This window comes from Dermacentor variabilis, chromosome 10 (assembly GCF_050947875.1).
Source record: "Dermacentor variabilis isolate Ectoservices chromosome 10, ASM5094787v1, whole genome shotgun sequence".
In the NCBI taxonomy this organism is placed as follows: domain Eukaryota; kingdom Metazoa; phylum Arthropoda; class Arachnida; order Ixodida; family Ixodidae; genus Dermacentor; species Dermacentor variabilis.
In genome coordinates this window covers 115119994-115137147 of record NC_134577.1, presented here as the reverse complement: position 1 = coordinate 115137147, position 17154 = coordinate 115119994, and the positions used below count along the sequence as shown (strand labels likewise).

Sequence of the window (17154 nt, the reverse complement as noted above, 5' to 3'; positions counted from 1 at the left end):
AACTCCGCACTAGGACTCGTGTTGCAGTGTGTCACATATTGCATCTCTCAATGTATAGGTAGTAACACATGTCTTGCTTTCAGAAGCTAAATACGGACATTCCGCACTGAGGCTAAAAACTAACGTTACCTGGTCAGGGTGTCTTGGCATAAAAACAAATGAGAGTTCCGTTTGTGAGCTGGGGCAGCAGCTTTCTTTCTATAGTTGACTGATACGTGTGATGAGCGTGGTCTGCGTCCGATGGCTGGGGCTTGTTCATGCTTGCAGAACGCAGTTCGAGGTAGGGCTCGGGCTTGCGAGCACAGTGAAAATTCATAGCGAAACGCGAGAAGTGAATAACAACCAATGGGACCAAGTTGAGTTTCTTCCATCAGGTTTACACAACATAGCGAAGGCACACTATTAGTGCAAATGCATAACTTGGAAACGAACTGGACCAGTTGCAACGGAACTTACGTGTGCGCACAGTGTCGGAAAGCCAACTAGCGGCGCTGTGCGCAGGCCGATCGCTCCAAAGCCGGAACGAGCGCTGTTTGCTGTTGCTTCTAAATTTCGTGCGAGCAAGTAAACTGACAACGCGTTGAATGAGAAAACGGCACCTTCCGCTTGCACCGCTAAAATAAAGCATGCTATGAAAACGATATGCCGCCTCGCGGCATAACATGTGTCGTGATCAGCCTCAGTCCTTCCGAGGCAGTTATCATTCCTGCTGCCGTGCCTTCAGACAAAAGTAGGTTAGCGCGAATATGTTTGCTGCTTAAAGCATTAGCAACAGTGGTGCTGGGGCAGAAAGCTATATACGAGCAAGAACGAACATCGTTATGATATATTAAGGCGCCTGCCTAAACAAAGCACACTGCGATTTTGACCGCCTGCAAGATATTGAAAGCAATGTTCTGCTCGCGGGGAAGAAAGAAGTCCCTTTTGAGGTGTTTAGAACAAACCGGTATAGTATCAGTCGTCACCATTTCCCAATGCGTTTTTATCCAAGTTTCTTAGCCAAGTGGCGCTCCGATGCATGTCGTTTGCTTCTTTCGTGAACAGATGAAATAATAAATTGCTCTTCCCACCGCGATGACACACATAATGGTACACAATAAGTCTTTCGGCACTCGTACCGTTTTCATTTTCGCGATTGTGCGCGGCGACGACGGTTTGAGAACTACGAGGCACTCAGCGCACAAAGCGGTAGCTGGTCCTCTTTCGCTTCAAGCTTGAACCTGGATGGTCTGTTTCTCGGCGTGTGGGCTAAGGGACGAGCATTTCGTTGGAGTCGCCAATACTAGACAGACGGATATCTTGGATTCCTGTCACCAAAGCGCTTGAGGAGCAAGTAAACTGAATAACAAATGTTATTTGCCGCATTGCAAGCACTATATGGGCAGGATCGGTATCAGGAATGCTAAAGGTACATAACGCACTCGTAAAACCAAAATAGTATAGTCTTCTCCGGTTGCGCATGTACTCTCCCGCTCGTCTGAAGAGCGGCTTTAACCGTTAAAAGCTAGGAGTCACCGAGAATGCTTGGGCGTTCCTTGGGCTAATTCTAGTTCCTTAGTAATTGCAGAAGCACGTCACCCTGAACTTCTTGTCATGAGGTCAATCGAAACCTGGAGACATTTTTTTTTTCGTGTAACTGTGCATCATGAGAGGCGCTCGCTATCTACAACACTTAATGACAGAAACAAGAGTCGCAATAATAATTTAATCGAGACACACAAAAAGCTATTGCCAAAACAAGAAATTTGGAGCGCCTATGTCTCATATCTTCCATGAATCACAGATCCGAAAATATAGCTTTGCATTGAAGGAATAATTAAAACAATAACACATGTCCATGTTTACAGCACAACAATTGGCATTATATCAAATACATTTCAGATACCGAGGCTACAACCAAGCGTGTACAAATTTACGTTGTCAACATTTTTCTTAAGCATCCTCAACATGTTGCTCCCGCTCAAAGGCCACGCGTATCTCGTCGGCCCGTCGCTTCGCCTCCTCGCCACTTCGATGCGCGTCGCATACCCGTGTTGTAGCCTCTGCAGAGTCTGCGCAGCTTTTGCACTCTACGCTCCTTTTCCGCCTGGTCCGTTCGATGACTTGTTGTATCGGCAAGTATACAGGCCTACGCCCAGCACAGCGCGCGCTCTTGATCCCGTGACCTCCAGCAATGGGTACGCAATAAGATGGCGCGCATCAAGCCACGACTCTACTATTTCTACAGCTCACTCTCGCAAGATTACCCTCGCACCCGCAGCGCACGTAGGACGCGCGGTCCGCTCATTCTTATCGCACATGGCATTTATACGGAACATCATGGCTGCGACAACAATTCGCCTTGAGTGTCCATACAACTGCTATCGTCATAAACGTCGATTAGTGAGATTTTTGTAATTTGTGCATTATCTACATTATACATTATACATCTTGCACGAGGGATCTACGCCTCTTCGAGTAATTAAACGCAATGGGCTTGTCTATTAGAAAGGTATTATTATAAGGTTTACCACAAACAATCTTTGAAAATGATTGCAAGATGAGAAAAAAATGAACACCTGGAACAGGCAAGGCTTCCAGTACCCTTGATCAGATAAAAGGCCGATCGTCTGCTCTGGGCAAGGTACGCTGGAGAGTCTGGCGTTGTTTACCGAAGCGGGAACGACGACAGAGGAGGCCATGATTAAAAATTAAAGTAACATTTTAGGGTTTTACGCACTGAAACCCCTATATGATCATGATGCACGCCGTAGTGGAGGGCTCCGGGTTAATTTTGATAACCTTGGATTACTTAACGTGCACCCAATGCACGGCACACGGGCGTTATTGAATATTGACCCCACCGAAATGAGGCCGCCGTGGCCGGTATGTGATCCCGCGCCCTCGGCCACAGCAAGAGGAGGCCATGTTTAGACTCTTCAATTATCAATTCCGGATAAGGTAAGCTTCGAAATGTTTGGTCTCCTAACAATGCGAGTGAATTTAGGCAGTCTGTGTAGGGGCACGTTTGCCCATGTCAACTAATCACAGGGAACGCTGTTCGCGAGAGAAATATACAGAAGAATAAGACGGGCAAGCGTGCATACGGCAGGCATTACCAAATCCTGAGCTCGCCACTGTCGTTGACGGGCAAACTGTGCCATCATTGAATTCTACCGGTGCTGACATATAGGGCAGGAACTTGGAGACTGACGAAGAAGCTCGAAAACAAGTTAAGAACCGCACAAAGAGCGATGGAACGAAAAGCGTTAGGCGTAACGTTAAGAGACAGAAAGAGAGCGGTGTGGATCAAACAGCAAACGGGGATAGGAGATATTCTAGTTGAGAGAGGGGGAGAGCGAAACCAAGGACGGGAAAGGCAGGGAGGTCAACGAGAAGAGCGCCCGGTTTGCTACCCCATACTGGGGGTGGGGGAAAAGGGGAATAGAAAGAGGAAAAAGGGAGAGAGTAAGCACTGAGTGCGTGTGGGAGGGACACTATAAACGGTCTCTTAAGCAGGTGCACTTCAAGTATAGCACAAGTGCACGAATCGCTTTTCGTGCCAGTGACGGGTGTGGCCACGGTCCGAGTATATTTGACTCGATGAACGGTCTTGAGTCCAGTCGGTGTGAAGTCGCCCGCAGAGAGACGCGTTGTGCATCGTAGCAAGGGCAGGTACCCAGTAGGTGTTCTATGGTTTCCTCGCACCCACAGGAGTTGCACATCGGGCTCTCGGCCATTCCCAAACGATAGGAGCATGCGTTCGTGAACGCCACTCCTAGCCACAAACGGCACAGAAAGGTTGTGTCGCCGCGGGAAAGGCGAGATGGCAGTTGTAGCCGTAGCATGGGGTCCAGTTTACGTAATCGGCAATTGAAGGCACTTGAAATCCAGAGATCTTGCGACTTTTTGCGTGCAAGTAGGCGAAGTTGACGTTAAGAGAAAATACATGGAGCTTGTTAGGCAACGTATTGCGCAGGGCGGATAACCGGTGGACCATCAGAGTTAGAAAACTGGTGCCAAGTCAAAGGAAGCACAGTCGTGGAGGGCAGAATATTACGTGGGGTGATGAAGTTAGGAAATTCGCAGGCGGAAGGTTGGAATCAGTGCAAGACAAGGGTGATTGGAGATCGCAGGGGAAAGCCCGTCGTTCTTCAGTGAACATTCAGTGGGCACGCTTGTCCCCGCATCTCTCTTTCTTCGTGCGTACTTTTTAGTTGGAGCTGCTATAACTTCACGATGCAAAAGCAACTGGCCCAACCTTTCACCTTATTAAAGATAGGCCGATGATGGTGATGATGATATCTGGTCTCCGGAAGAAGGAAAGTTTGGATGTAGAATATGAAGCATAAGTTAATAGATTAATTTTTGGCGTGGCCAATTAATATGTTCAGCAACTCTTTAGTTGTGAGAGGGGAGAAAATTCTGCTTCAAACCACAGCGGATGGGATTGGCCACCGGGCTGAGAAACATTAAAACTTGATAATGAAACAAAAGGAAAAAAAGAAAGCTTGGCGAGAGCTCACACGCTCTAATCTGCAAGCCTACAGAAACAAAGACGTTTACTTTTAGCGTTGTACCGAGGTTCAGCTTTCAACCTAAACAACACCAGAACGAAGACTGGCCACGCGCTCTTTCGTAGCGGTGATTTTTCAGCTCGTATTATTGACGCCTTACATTGTTGGCTCGCACACCTGCGCATCGCCGTTATTATCCTGATGGGCCACCTGGCGTAGTGGATGATATCGGACGATAATTTCGTTTAGGTAACCGGTTACCTTTCTTAGACATAGGTACGACCCGGACTGTTTTGCAGATACCTGAAATTGCGCGGGATAAGAGGGATGTGTAAAGAAATGAGTCCTTGCAAAATACGGCTATATTTTTTTTTCCTCAGGATCTTTTTTTTCCAACTCCAATTGAATAGAAGAATGAGTTGCCCAAGGCCCCTACAACACCATTTACATTCACATGACAAAAGGCTGTCTAGCAAAAGGACTGTCTGCGTCGGCTACGGAAGCAGTAAACAATTGTCACGTGCAAGCTACCACGGGAAATACCGTCCGCTCGCAGCTGCGCATGTGAGAGGCCGCAGGTGGGAGCCGAACTCTGCTGTCAAGCGTCACGCGTGCTGTGTTTTGCCAATTGAGCGGCCGTCCTCCCGTACACTCGAGTGGTCGTTTGTGTTTTTCTAGAACATTAGGCCACGAAGTGTTAACCCGCGCCGCTCACGGATGAGTACTGAACGCTGGCCGAGTTGGCATACGCTCGTGTCGTGTTTCCTTCTCGTCCACTTGCTTATCGCGCTCTTCTTCGTCAGTCACAGAGAAGGTGGCAGATTCGTAAAGTCCTAGAAAGAAAGAGAAAAAAAGACAGAAAGAAAGAGGAAAGAAAACGACAAAGAAAGAGAATAAAGACAGAAAGAAAGAAAACAAAAGACAAAGAAAGAGACAGACAGACACAGATAGCTACAGACAGACAGACACAGATAGCTACATACAGACAGACACATGCAGACACCTTCCCCTCGACGTTTGCAACTACCGTTACACCTCATACGCAAGGCTTGTGATCGTACTTTATATGTTACCCCACCCCTTATGTATTATCCCGAAAGGGGTCTATAAGGAAATAAAACGAAACGAAACCAATGAATTCTCATTATGTTACCAGGCTATTCAAGTTCACCTTTTTCTTTTCCAAATTAATCTTCAACTCCACTCTTACAATTTATTGGTCAAAGTCCTCCATCAATCGTGGTAATTGATCTCCGGTGGTGCTGAACAGGACAATGTCACCTGTAAACCAACGGGTGCTGACATATTCGCCGTTGATCATCACTCCTAATCCTTCCCAGTCTTGCACGTATGTAAGCGTGAAGAATAACTTGATCTTAGTGCTAGAACTTTGGCTAGTTACATGCTTGGGACGAAAACGCCCAATGAAGCGAGTGAAAAAAAGAGGGGAAATTAATTGTGTAATATAAATGTAAATGATAACTTGAATACTTCTAAGCATGCAGTGAAAAGCATTAGCCCGACATCATACACATACACAAATACCGAATAAGGTGCTGAACTGGGGGGTTGGAATTGCAAATGCAACCATGGATTGAGAGATGTACCCAGAAAGTGGGCAGGAGCATGGTCACCGCGGTATAGCGTAATCGGCAAAGCACCGCACGCGTGATGCGGAGGGTACGGGCTCGACTCCCGCTTGCCGATAGTGGTCTCTTCGTTCCCGTTCATTTCCCTTATCATTTACACACTTATATTACACAACAATTAATTTCCCCTACTTTTTCTCTGGCATCATTGGCCGTTTTCGTCCCAAGCCTGTAACTAGTGAAAATTCCAGCACACAGATAAGATTATTCCTCACGCTTACATACGTGCACATACGTATATTACGCCCTACCAATCCTCGAATACTCGTCATGCGTGTGGCACCCGTCTCACAATCGTATCTCACCAGCGTTAAGCAAAGTAGTATGAAACTGAAAGGCACGTTTCCCAGGTTTTCGATATTCCACGCATATTGTTGTAGCTGCAATTAAACAAGCCCACCAATTCATAAAGCTCTATTGGCCTCGCCTAATTGCTCGCCATTCGTTATTTTCATTACGTGTCACACAAATGAGGCCAGGAATATCCTAATCACCGCCACTGAAGTCGACGTAGCGAGTGACTCAGGCATCCCATAGCAGGCACTGAAAGCACGAACGGCGGCAATGTGTAGTTTTTGTTTTTCTACCCGCAGTAAAACTATGGAACGCACTTTCACATACCGGAACCTCTCTGTTCAGGGAGAAATACATACCCAGAAAAAACGTACGGCCCATCTGACAGCACAACAGTAGCGCTATTATTTCTCCCTTCCCCCTTTTTTTTTCTCTATCTCTCCTTGTTCACAGGCTGTAGCTGCAATTTAAATACTTTACAGTTCACTCTCTGTTCTCCGTTCTTTTATTGCATTTCGTTGTATTCCTGCCTGTTGCATCTACGCTTGGCTATTATTTCATTTTGGTTTCTTTTCTTATTTCAACAACACGGCGCCTATGAAAATTATGACGCCACGACGAGCTGATACGGGAACTTCACAAGGCCGCTTGCCCCTCCCCCCCCCCTCCCCACACGCACACATCTTTCGTCTATTCTAATGCACATCGTCCGAACTCGGCGCTTTATACTCCGAACTGCCAACTCGGAGCTGGGCGCACTGTCCACTACCCCAACGGTCAATGCACTGAAATGTTGCGTTTTTTTTTTCTGGCTTATCAGAACTCGTCCCACTGTAAGCATAGATTTCTGGGTATTGCAGAAAGATAAGTTATTGACACAGGTCGGGTTATTTTTATCGCCAGTGCCCCTTCAAGCCTCCGAACAACGCGTGCAGCAGCAGGCGAGAAGGTTTCGAGGTGGCCGACATCTTGTGAGCTGACATCTCATGCCGTAAATCTGCTTCCGAAGTTGCACGTCACTTGGCTGAAGTAAAAAAAAAAAAGAGGCTTTTGTTCTGGGCGGCACTGCTTTGTTAAGCGCACCATTGAACACGTTATCAATAGTCCATGCTCCGAGACCTGAATAAATAAACAAATAAATAATAATAATAATAATAATAATAATAATAATAATAATAATAATAATAATAATAATAATAATAAAAACGCAAGAGCTCGCCTGTTACTGCGTTGCGGGCGAGCTCTTAATAATCTTAATAATAGTAAATCACGGGAGAACAACAAGGAACAAAAATAATCCAGATCCAACGCACGAGTTAGAATCTATTTCATGGGATAGCATATATATAAACTCCATTAAAAGAATAATCAGAACAACCACCAATGGTCGGGGCCTCTAGTCCGGGGCTCCGCTGGCTCTCGCCATCTTCTCAGCTCGCTGGATCAGCTTGAGCTGGTCGTCGAGGGCCGAGATGGACAGCAGTGCCGGCCACTGCTCCCTCGTGGTGCTCGTGTCGTGGTGCTCTATGTTGTGTATAGCGTGCACTGGCACGTTATAGGATTGGCTTGGCCCCGCACCACGCGCATTCGTCCCTGTAGGCTGTGGGGTGTATGCGATGCAATATGTGCAGGTTCGTGTAAGTGCCTCTCTGGAGCCTACGTCAGGCAGCGGCATCCTCTGTCTTTGTGAATGGGTACTTTCGTGAAGCGGGTAGTTAAACGCTACAAAAGGTGCCCACCTGATGATACGCCGCACTTTACGGCTTAGCGGTTGCTGCGTGCTTGCCAGGCGACCCACGTGTCCCACGCGACAGATTCCCGCGACGTATGGGACCACACCGTCCTCAGAATCGGCCCGCTCGAATCCCCAAGAAACCGATTGCGCTCCAAACCCGGGGAATCAAGAATAAGGCTCAGGAAGTTTCGCTTCGGAAAACGCATCGTGCGCTTGAAGACGCACGTTTGTTGCACTGCTTGTTTGTTGTTGCTTGTTGCATGCTACTCATAACGAAAAGAAGAAAGCAGCAACGATCCCTTACACTATTGGCGTTTCCGACAACTTAGGAATTGCCCAACACGCAAATGTAAGAGTGGCTTTTGGCACAGGACAAGCTTGGAGAAAATGTGCGAACTTGCTGATACGATGCCCCGATGCTATATATAGTGAACGGTAAGGCGTCGCCGCAACTTAAGGTAAGCCCGTCGACACTAGAGAGCTTTAGATTAGGGCACCAAGCGGCTTGCGTACGCGAGAACTAGGTGCCACGGTACCGCACATCTGCAGACCCCTACGTCTCAGTCTGCGCAAAAACTCGAGGCAAAGGCAAGAGTTTGACGAAATCGTTCTGCGGAAACCCGCAAGGTGGAGAGAGGTAATTAATAATGGGAAAATGAGACATCCACCCGTTCGTAGCACTTGCTGCAAAGGAAACCCGTACGGTTTCCTCGATGAAAAGCCTCGCAGTTGCAGAAAAATTGTGAAACTGTTGCCTTTGCTTCGAGTTGTTGACAAATTCGACTTCGACCGGCCATCTGCTAGCCGCCTGGTTAGCTCAGATGGTAGAGGGGCTGCCTCGGAAAGGCGGTGGTTCCGGGCTCGAGTCCCGGACCAGGACGATTTTTTCTTAAAACGTAGTAGACGTAAATAATCAAGTTAATGGATGGATAGCCGCCGCTGCAGCGCAACTGGTTGGGTAACGCAGGCGTAATGCGGAGGTTGTTGGTTCGGTCCCCACCGGCGACAAGTTATGTTTTCGTCCACTTTCACGTCCATTTGCGCCTTTATTATTTTCTACATTTCAATTTCAGCCACAGCTACTTTCCTTTATGCTATCTTTGGCTTCATTTAAGGTTAGCTTTATATATATATATATATATATATATATATATATATATATATAAATCACAAAGCGATGGCCTAATGAAGAGTTGACAGTGGCAACTACTGTATGCTTGTTTTCGTCGTCGCTTTAAATAAAAGATGGCGTATCGAGTGCTCCACTTCACGTGCAGGTCACGTGACGTGTCGAGTTTTGAAGGCGCGGCACTGTGAAACGTAACAGGGATTCGTAGCGTGGTACATTCGCTGGCAAAGCGTGGCTGCGTGATGTCCTAGAAAGCGATGCTCGCTTTCGCGGAAAAAATAAAAAATCCGCTCACGTGTACGCGCGACAACAACGCGCGTTTTTCAGTAGGCAAATGCGTAGTGCTAAGTATACTGGCCATAAAAATACGAGCCTCAATTCCAGCAATATTTTAATGCCTAGATACATCGTTGTCAATGCTTCGCCTTTCGAAGGCGACATTGCAAGCTTTTTTTTTTTCTTCTTGATATTCGATCTCCTTAAATCGCAAAGCAACAAGGAGCCTCGTGGTCTGCGTTAAAAAAAATTAAACTTAAATTATGGGGTTTTACGTGCCAAAACCACTTTCTGATTATGAGGCACGCCGTAGTGGGAGACTCCGGAAATTTCGACCACCTGGGGTTCTTTACCGTGCACCTAGATCTAAGTATCACGGGTGTTTTCGCATTTCGCCCCATGTGGTCTGCGTTAGTGAAATACTGCGCAACATTTAACTCTTTCCCTACCATAAGGAAAATAGGTGTTTTTTGTAGGTTACGCCACATTTCTTTCCTGAAGGAAATACTGCACAATATATTCTATGTAATACATAGAATGAACGTACTTTTCACGCATACGAGTAATATTAACGAGATGTATGTCATAAAAAAGACAAATTACCAGAATCAAGACTGTGGGATAAAATTGAACAAAGTTTGTAAATACACGTTTGTATCTGCTAAGAAAAATATGTAACGGAAATTATGAGATATACAAAATGTATTGCCGTCTAACAGGCACTATGTCCGAAAAAATCGAAATTTTTCATAGAAAAGCGATTCTACTACAAAAATTTAACTGCAAGCACTACAGTCGGGCGTGCCGGGCGGCGGCCACGGATACTCCGGCCTGGTTTGCATCGTCGTCGCCCTCAGAGTGCGGCGAACAGGCTGCATCCCTAGACTCGCTCCTGCTGGATTCATCGATACAATCAGCCGCAGACCCACGGGAATCGCGACACCTGCGATCTTTCAAAGCGCACGCGCCGATCCCGGAGGCGGCCATCTTTGCTTTCTACTTCGACGATCGCGGAATTTCGGAGCGCGTTCAAAAATCCCCGCCTGGTCGGAAAAAAGCGAACTGCTTAGAAAACGAGACTATAGCTCCCCTCCTTCATGCACGATAGCGCAGTGTGTCCGTGAGCGGCGCGGAAGGTCTCGAAAGCGGCGTTTCAAGCTATCGGTAGTGGGCTAACTATGCGCAGTGAAAGAGTTGAGCGGGACACGACTACACGTGGCGAAATGCGCTGCCTGCCTGCAAGGTAACGCTGATCACGACACCCAGCATTGTTTCTCGGCAAAGACGTGACATCAGATTTAATTTTTTTAATGATGTTCATATATTAGAAGTTGTACACCCAAGCGACCCGTAACACCGCTACTCAATAGAGGCCTACTTTGCGGCAGTGGTATCCATTGCACACGCTTCCATGTCCTTGCGTTCGGAGACGAAGGAGATGCGGCAGTGCTGCTTGAAAATTATTAGTAAATGAATGTTTTCAGTTTATACGTCATCCACACACATAGCACACCTCACTGTAGTCATTGTCATAGTTTTATTGTACACGTTACGCAAGTACATGTTTTACGCACTTATACAACGATCACATTTAGGTCTCTATAGAGCCATCTTACATTTGCTTACATCAACCCCATCTCTCGGCGCGCTTTGGCCTTACCTGACCCTTGTACCACTGAACACTATACGTCATCCTCAATGATCATCCACAGGAGCAACATGATCACGAAAGCGAAGAGAACTTAAGAGGCGATCGAACCTGCGGCGAACGTTTCACTACCGATCCGCTAACTCGCATAAAACTGGGCGGCGCGCCGAATCGGGGGCTACCGAGGGTACGCGACATTGTGCGCTTTTAAGAGGCCTCATTCAGGGGAAGCCCTTAATATCCGTGCGTATCTTATGATACGTGAAAAGTTAGGTTTTCCGAAATGTTTTTGTGTGTGTATATATATGTATATATTGCCCGGCACAAGCATGCAACAGAATAGGGTAAATCGTGTTTTCAACACTCGAATTTATCTGCATATTATTACCTAGCACCCAAAATATCAACGACAGTGGTCGAAGCATAAGTGCTCACTTGTGCTGCCTCCCGAGCACTCTATGTATAACCCGACACTAGCTAATGGAATTGACTATCTAGAAATATATTTCGACACAGAATATAGGTAACGGTAATGTTTAGACTAGCCGAAAGCACGCACTCACGCAGACAAAGCGTAACCACCCCTAATTCGAACAACATTAACGTAATTCGAGCAAGCTCCAGTTCCCTTAATTACAGCGTCCCGTTCATTTCGCTTTGCGCGCTTATAATTTCTCTCACCCTTCATAAAGTGACGATTCGCTCGATATTGAGTTTACCTTCATCGAGCTAATTAGGAGGCATCCACGTTATTTTTTCGCACATTAATGAACTAATTCGAAATCGCCGCAGCGCCGACAAAGAACTGACAGCCTGTAGAAGCACGCCGGCCCTGAGCGCTCCTGCCTTTTGTTTTCCCCGGAACTTATCAATGCTAGGACACCGCTATCACGACAATGTCGACGCTCGCGCATATAGTTGAACGACGAGGCACATATCGGCCTCCTAGATTGTGCTACAAGGTCGGCGAAACGATAGGAAGCGACGTATCGAAAAAGAAAAAAAAAAAAAATGGAAGCGCGCACCCCCGGCAACAAAAGAACGGAAACACTGCAGCGCCGACCGTCGTGTGATGACGTCAGCACCGAAGTCGCCGCCGCAGCGTTTGCCTGTGCTGTGTTGTTGCTGTCCCACTTATTCATCCCAGTGCATCTGGTCAGAATAGAACGAAAGCTGACGAACATTGCTTGAAAAGTTCTTAAAGTATGCGCATATTATATTGGCCGCAAATAAAGACGGGGACAGCTGAAGAGAACACAAAAACAACATGGGCGGTAACTTTCAACTGGTTTATTCAAGGCAACCCGTGGGCATATGTAGACAAATAGAACATGCGTGGAACGCAGCAAACAAGAACACTCATCAGCCTAGCGGGGCAACCAATAAAATAATCTATCTCCGATTGAAACAACCTAATGGAAATGTCACTAACACAGTCTTGGCCTTTCTTTTTTTGTCTCATAAGCCTCCATCAGTTCGCGTGCAGTCTAGTCCTCGCTTCTCCCCAGAATCTTTATCTCCTTAAAGAGTGGTGCAGAGGGCAGTCTTTATTTGCAGTCAATATGATATGCAGCAAACACCAACTAGGCCAAGCTGAAGTTCTTTGGAAAATATGCGCATTAAGCAACATGTCTTTTCTTTCTTTCTCAAGGTGCTGCTAAATATGCTGTGAGGCAGTTAAAAATAAGGAGGAACGCCGACAAGAACAATAACAAAAATTAATAGTTAAATATGACGATATCTTGTTTGTGGTGAACGTTGTTTATTTTTACGATTGACTATGATAAATCCCAACTACACAAGCAAACATGCTGCATCAAAACATGCTGCAAGACTTTTCCGAATATTGGTTTTCTATGCCGGAATCAATCGTTCATACTGCCTGACCGTGCAAGAGCAGCACAGCCAAGGAGCGGCTTAGCACAGGTGGCGTACAAATTTAACGACGCCGGGTGCAAGATATTTGTTATTGACCTGACGTGCGTTTGTAATGACGTCCGTTTGTAAAATAATAATCACGGAAGACTGCCTGCTGTTCTTTAAAATATGCAATTTGAGACAGAATGACAACTTTTGCTAAGCCAGATTCACAGCAGTATACAGATGACGTTATAAATTGTGCGATAATTGGCAATACCCTGAAAAACTAAATTTCGCAAATTAATCTTCCATTAGTAACTGCAGGGGTATGCCGTAGCGCACAAACTGAAGTCAGCCCGTGCAAGATGCACAGGTATTTGATATATCTCTGTGCCTAGCACCAATTTTGATAAACTGCGGCGTAGAATTATGTCGTACGATAACAGCTATTTCACTGAACGTTTACTGCTTTGCCAAAAAGTGCAGTGAAAAAAAGAAAGGCGTCTGAAAAAAAAAAGTATTTTTCCACGTATAAAGCATACACACCTGATATTGTTACTCAAAATTATTTCAGAAGTTACACTTGCACGTGACACTTGCGGCTTAATGGATGTTTCACATCTGCCGCCATGGCCGCAAGTGGCATTGGAAGGCAGGTTGCAAGTACGCGCGCATAAAATGCCAGCGATTGCCTGTTGTTTGGTATGTTTATCATTACAATACAGTGTATGAACATATTTTGCGTGACAGTGCTGTTCTAAAAAAATTGTAGCACTGTGCTCCGGACTTTATGTGAACCACGCTATCTGTTGTGCATTTGGGTACAATGCAGGTACAGGAGCCCACGTCATGTGTTTCGGCGCCTTCGGCACTTGTACCTTTCTTGAAATGTATAATCCATAATCAATCAATCAAATTAGAGTGGACGCCACAGCTGTTGACATATAGAGCACTACACGCTGCATGCGAAGGTCGTCGGTTCAGTTGCCGCTGCAGGGAGAACCATGGCTTCGTCCACTTTCGTCCGCTTTTCATCGCAACGATTGCTCTATCCTCGTGACTGTGCCGATAAAACTGCGATTTGGGAGAGTTGGTAATTTATCATTTCGGCGCGCAAGAGCGCATAAAAAAACCCGGACGGACAGTGCCGTTCTTCTCCCGATTTTTTGTGCCCCCGTTGTAGGCCGAAACGATGAACGTGTCCTTTTCGGAAATTTACCCCTCCGGCACATTTATTTCTACATTCCAGTAAAAAATAACAAACGTTAATTTTCTCTGTGGCTTTCTTTCGCTTCACAGTGCAGCCATACGGGGAGAAAAAAGCCTTACTCGCAATATCTATTAATCACGCATAAAAACTCGTGTCTTTTCATACGTCACATGGCGAATATTTCATGCTATAGGCTCCGTATTCAATATATAAATACACGGTTTTCCCGCATAAAAGTTCGTACGTTTCCATATTACGGGGCAAGATCCATATGATTAAAATAACATATGGCGATACCATACTTTATTGTGGAATTGTTGGATATAAAGCAAATGACTTTTTAAGATAATGTGTTGCATGATATCGAGCCGAATTCACGTTTCTACTTTTCCTTCACGCAGTACACAGAGCACCGGAGAACGCGTTACCGAGCATAGCGTATGATGGAAGTGCCATCTTTAGGTGGATTTCTCGGCTACAATGTGACCGTGACTGTGACCGCCACCGCAGCCCGTACAGCGACTCCGAAATTGCGATCAATAAATTAGCGAGTACACTGCACTTGATCTGGGCGAAGAACTTCCACAGTAACCACAGCATTCGAGTGAGCAACCAAAATTCACACTCACTGCTTCAAAAAGCTCGACTACGCGGCGTATTCAAGACGCCGCAGTGCGCGTGACTTCCTCTGTCAGGGAATGGAGGGCGAGTTTAGCCGCGTGCTCTTTTCACGTGCAGAGGCTGGTCTTGGTGAATGGTTCTTGTCGCGTTACCATTATCACTTATCGATTAGCGCCTCGGCCTTGCAGCTGGCTCTCGGCAGCGTCATGCGGGCTTTTCTTGGACCCACTGCGTTTTCTTTTTCCATCTGCGATTAATTCACCCGACGTTTCTTGTCAATACAGTGCTCATCACTCTTTATTTGTAAGCCTATCCACGTGGCTAACGAATTTCAGCTAAACTGTTCGACGCTAGAAATGTATTTAAACGTTAGCGCTAAGTACAACAGTAGTCGCACAAATTATTGAATGCCATATATCTGTGACCTTATGAAACGAAAGAAAGAGGGTTAAATGTAGAATCATTACGCAATATATTGCTCTTATTATTACAAACATACTTATGCTGCCTGGCGCAAGCGAACCTCCCAAAGCGTATGAACTAATTTGCTGCTTCTAGACGATTATGGATTGATATTGACGATAACAACGCGAAAAACGAGAAGAAAGCGTTAACACCAAATTCCTATTCCATAATAAGGTATTAACGCACAGCGGTCCGGATTTGCGCCATTTCCGAAAAGACTTGCTGATGTCTCCAAGAAAAAGTTTCACCAAGGGCTTTATTCAAGCTGCGGCTCACTGAAACTTTCTATTCTCTCGCTTCGACTCGTGATTTGGCAATGCTAGAGGTTTGCTTTAATAATTAGGCCTCCTTTTTAGTGCGGATAACCAAGCTCGTGGCATCTGTCCCATAATTTTCTCGCTTTCTTCTCTCAGCTGCGCGATCACTACGTGTAAGGGTGCAAGTTGATCGAACGTACGTGTCCACACTCTTTACGGCTGCAGCAATTTCGCTGCTAAATGAGAAAGTGTGGGCCGCGTTAAATGCATATTTGACTGGGACAGCTAACCGCATACCGTAAACTACACGTAGACCGCGTGGCATATCAGTGGGTTACGAGGGTGAGAGGCGACTTCACCTGTCTTACTGCGGCCGTGCAGGCGCACAGTGTGCTTTTCCAGAGCGAGCGTCGTCTGCTGCGCCATTGTTTCCAAGAGCAGACTGCAGGCACAAATAAAGTTTGCTCCAGTCCAATCCGTTCCAGTAGACACAAACCCCGCCTCTGCCACTCGTGAAGAAGCCCCACGTCTAACCGCGCGAGCCGCATTCCTCCTTTTTCGTCTTAACTGACCGGCGAAAGCACCGGTCCAATATTTACAGGATAGAAATGTGAAGCACGTGGCTGATTCCAACTTATCTGGGCACGTGTTTCGTTTCACACCGGATTTTGTAAACAGAACCACGGCTCTGAATTTGCAGTCGCCTATTCACTGACACGATTGGTAAAAAAAAAATAAAGATAAAAATACATTTCATTAACCTCTGGGGTTTCATGTGCTAAAAAACCCCGATGTGAGTATGGGGCACGCTGCAGTGGCGGTCTCCGGGCTGATTCTGACCGACTGGAATTGCAAGGAGGAAGCTTTAGCATGGGCCCAACTCCGATGCCGCCTGCTCAAATACATGTAAAATGCAAAAACAATTTTATGAGATAACCACTTGAACGATATTGATTAACTTAGTTGCGTTTGAAAGAAAAAGTTAAATTCTAGAGACTGTTTAAACGACTTGAATGATATTGATTAACTTAGTTGCGTTTGAAAGAAAAAGTTAAATTCTCGAGACTGTTGGAAGCGGAATTTTGATTTAGAACTTGAATTCCTTTAATTTTTTGCAAAAGTGGTAAGTTAGAAAAAAAATAGAAGCAAGAAGTTTACAAATTCATAGCTCTGCACCATGAACAGATATCGCACTATTGTAAATTGCATCCGTTAGAGCATCCTAAGCGGACTAATTTAATGTACAATTTACACCTTATGTGAATTTGCAAGGTTTACAAGGATTTTTCAAAAAGTCCTACTCATACATTAGTGGTCTATGTGAAGGCCATGTAAATACATAAATGTTCTCCGCTTTAGATGTACTATTAGGTACTATTTACAAAATTGTGATATCGCTTTTACAAAGCTGTAAACTTACTAGTTGCGTTCTCGGAAAATTTGCGACTTTCAGAAATTGACGGCCTTGATCGAAATTTCACTACCAACAGTCACTAGACTAAGTTTTTCTTGTG

General features: G+C 45.7%; 1 protein-coding gene across 1 annotated transcript in view; it reads right to left on the bottom strand.

The window, feature by feature from the left end:
- LOC142560885 (lysosomal proton-coupled steroid conjugate and bile acid symporter SLC46A3-like) overlaps positions 1-17154 on the bottom strand; it is a 124482-nt gene that overhangs the window by 104944 nt on the left and 2384 nt on the right. The window lies entirely within an intron of this gene.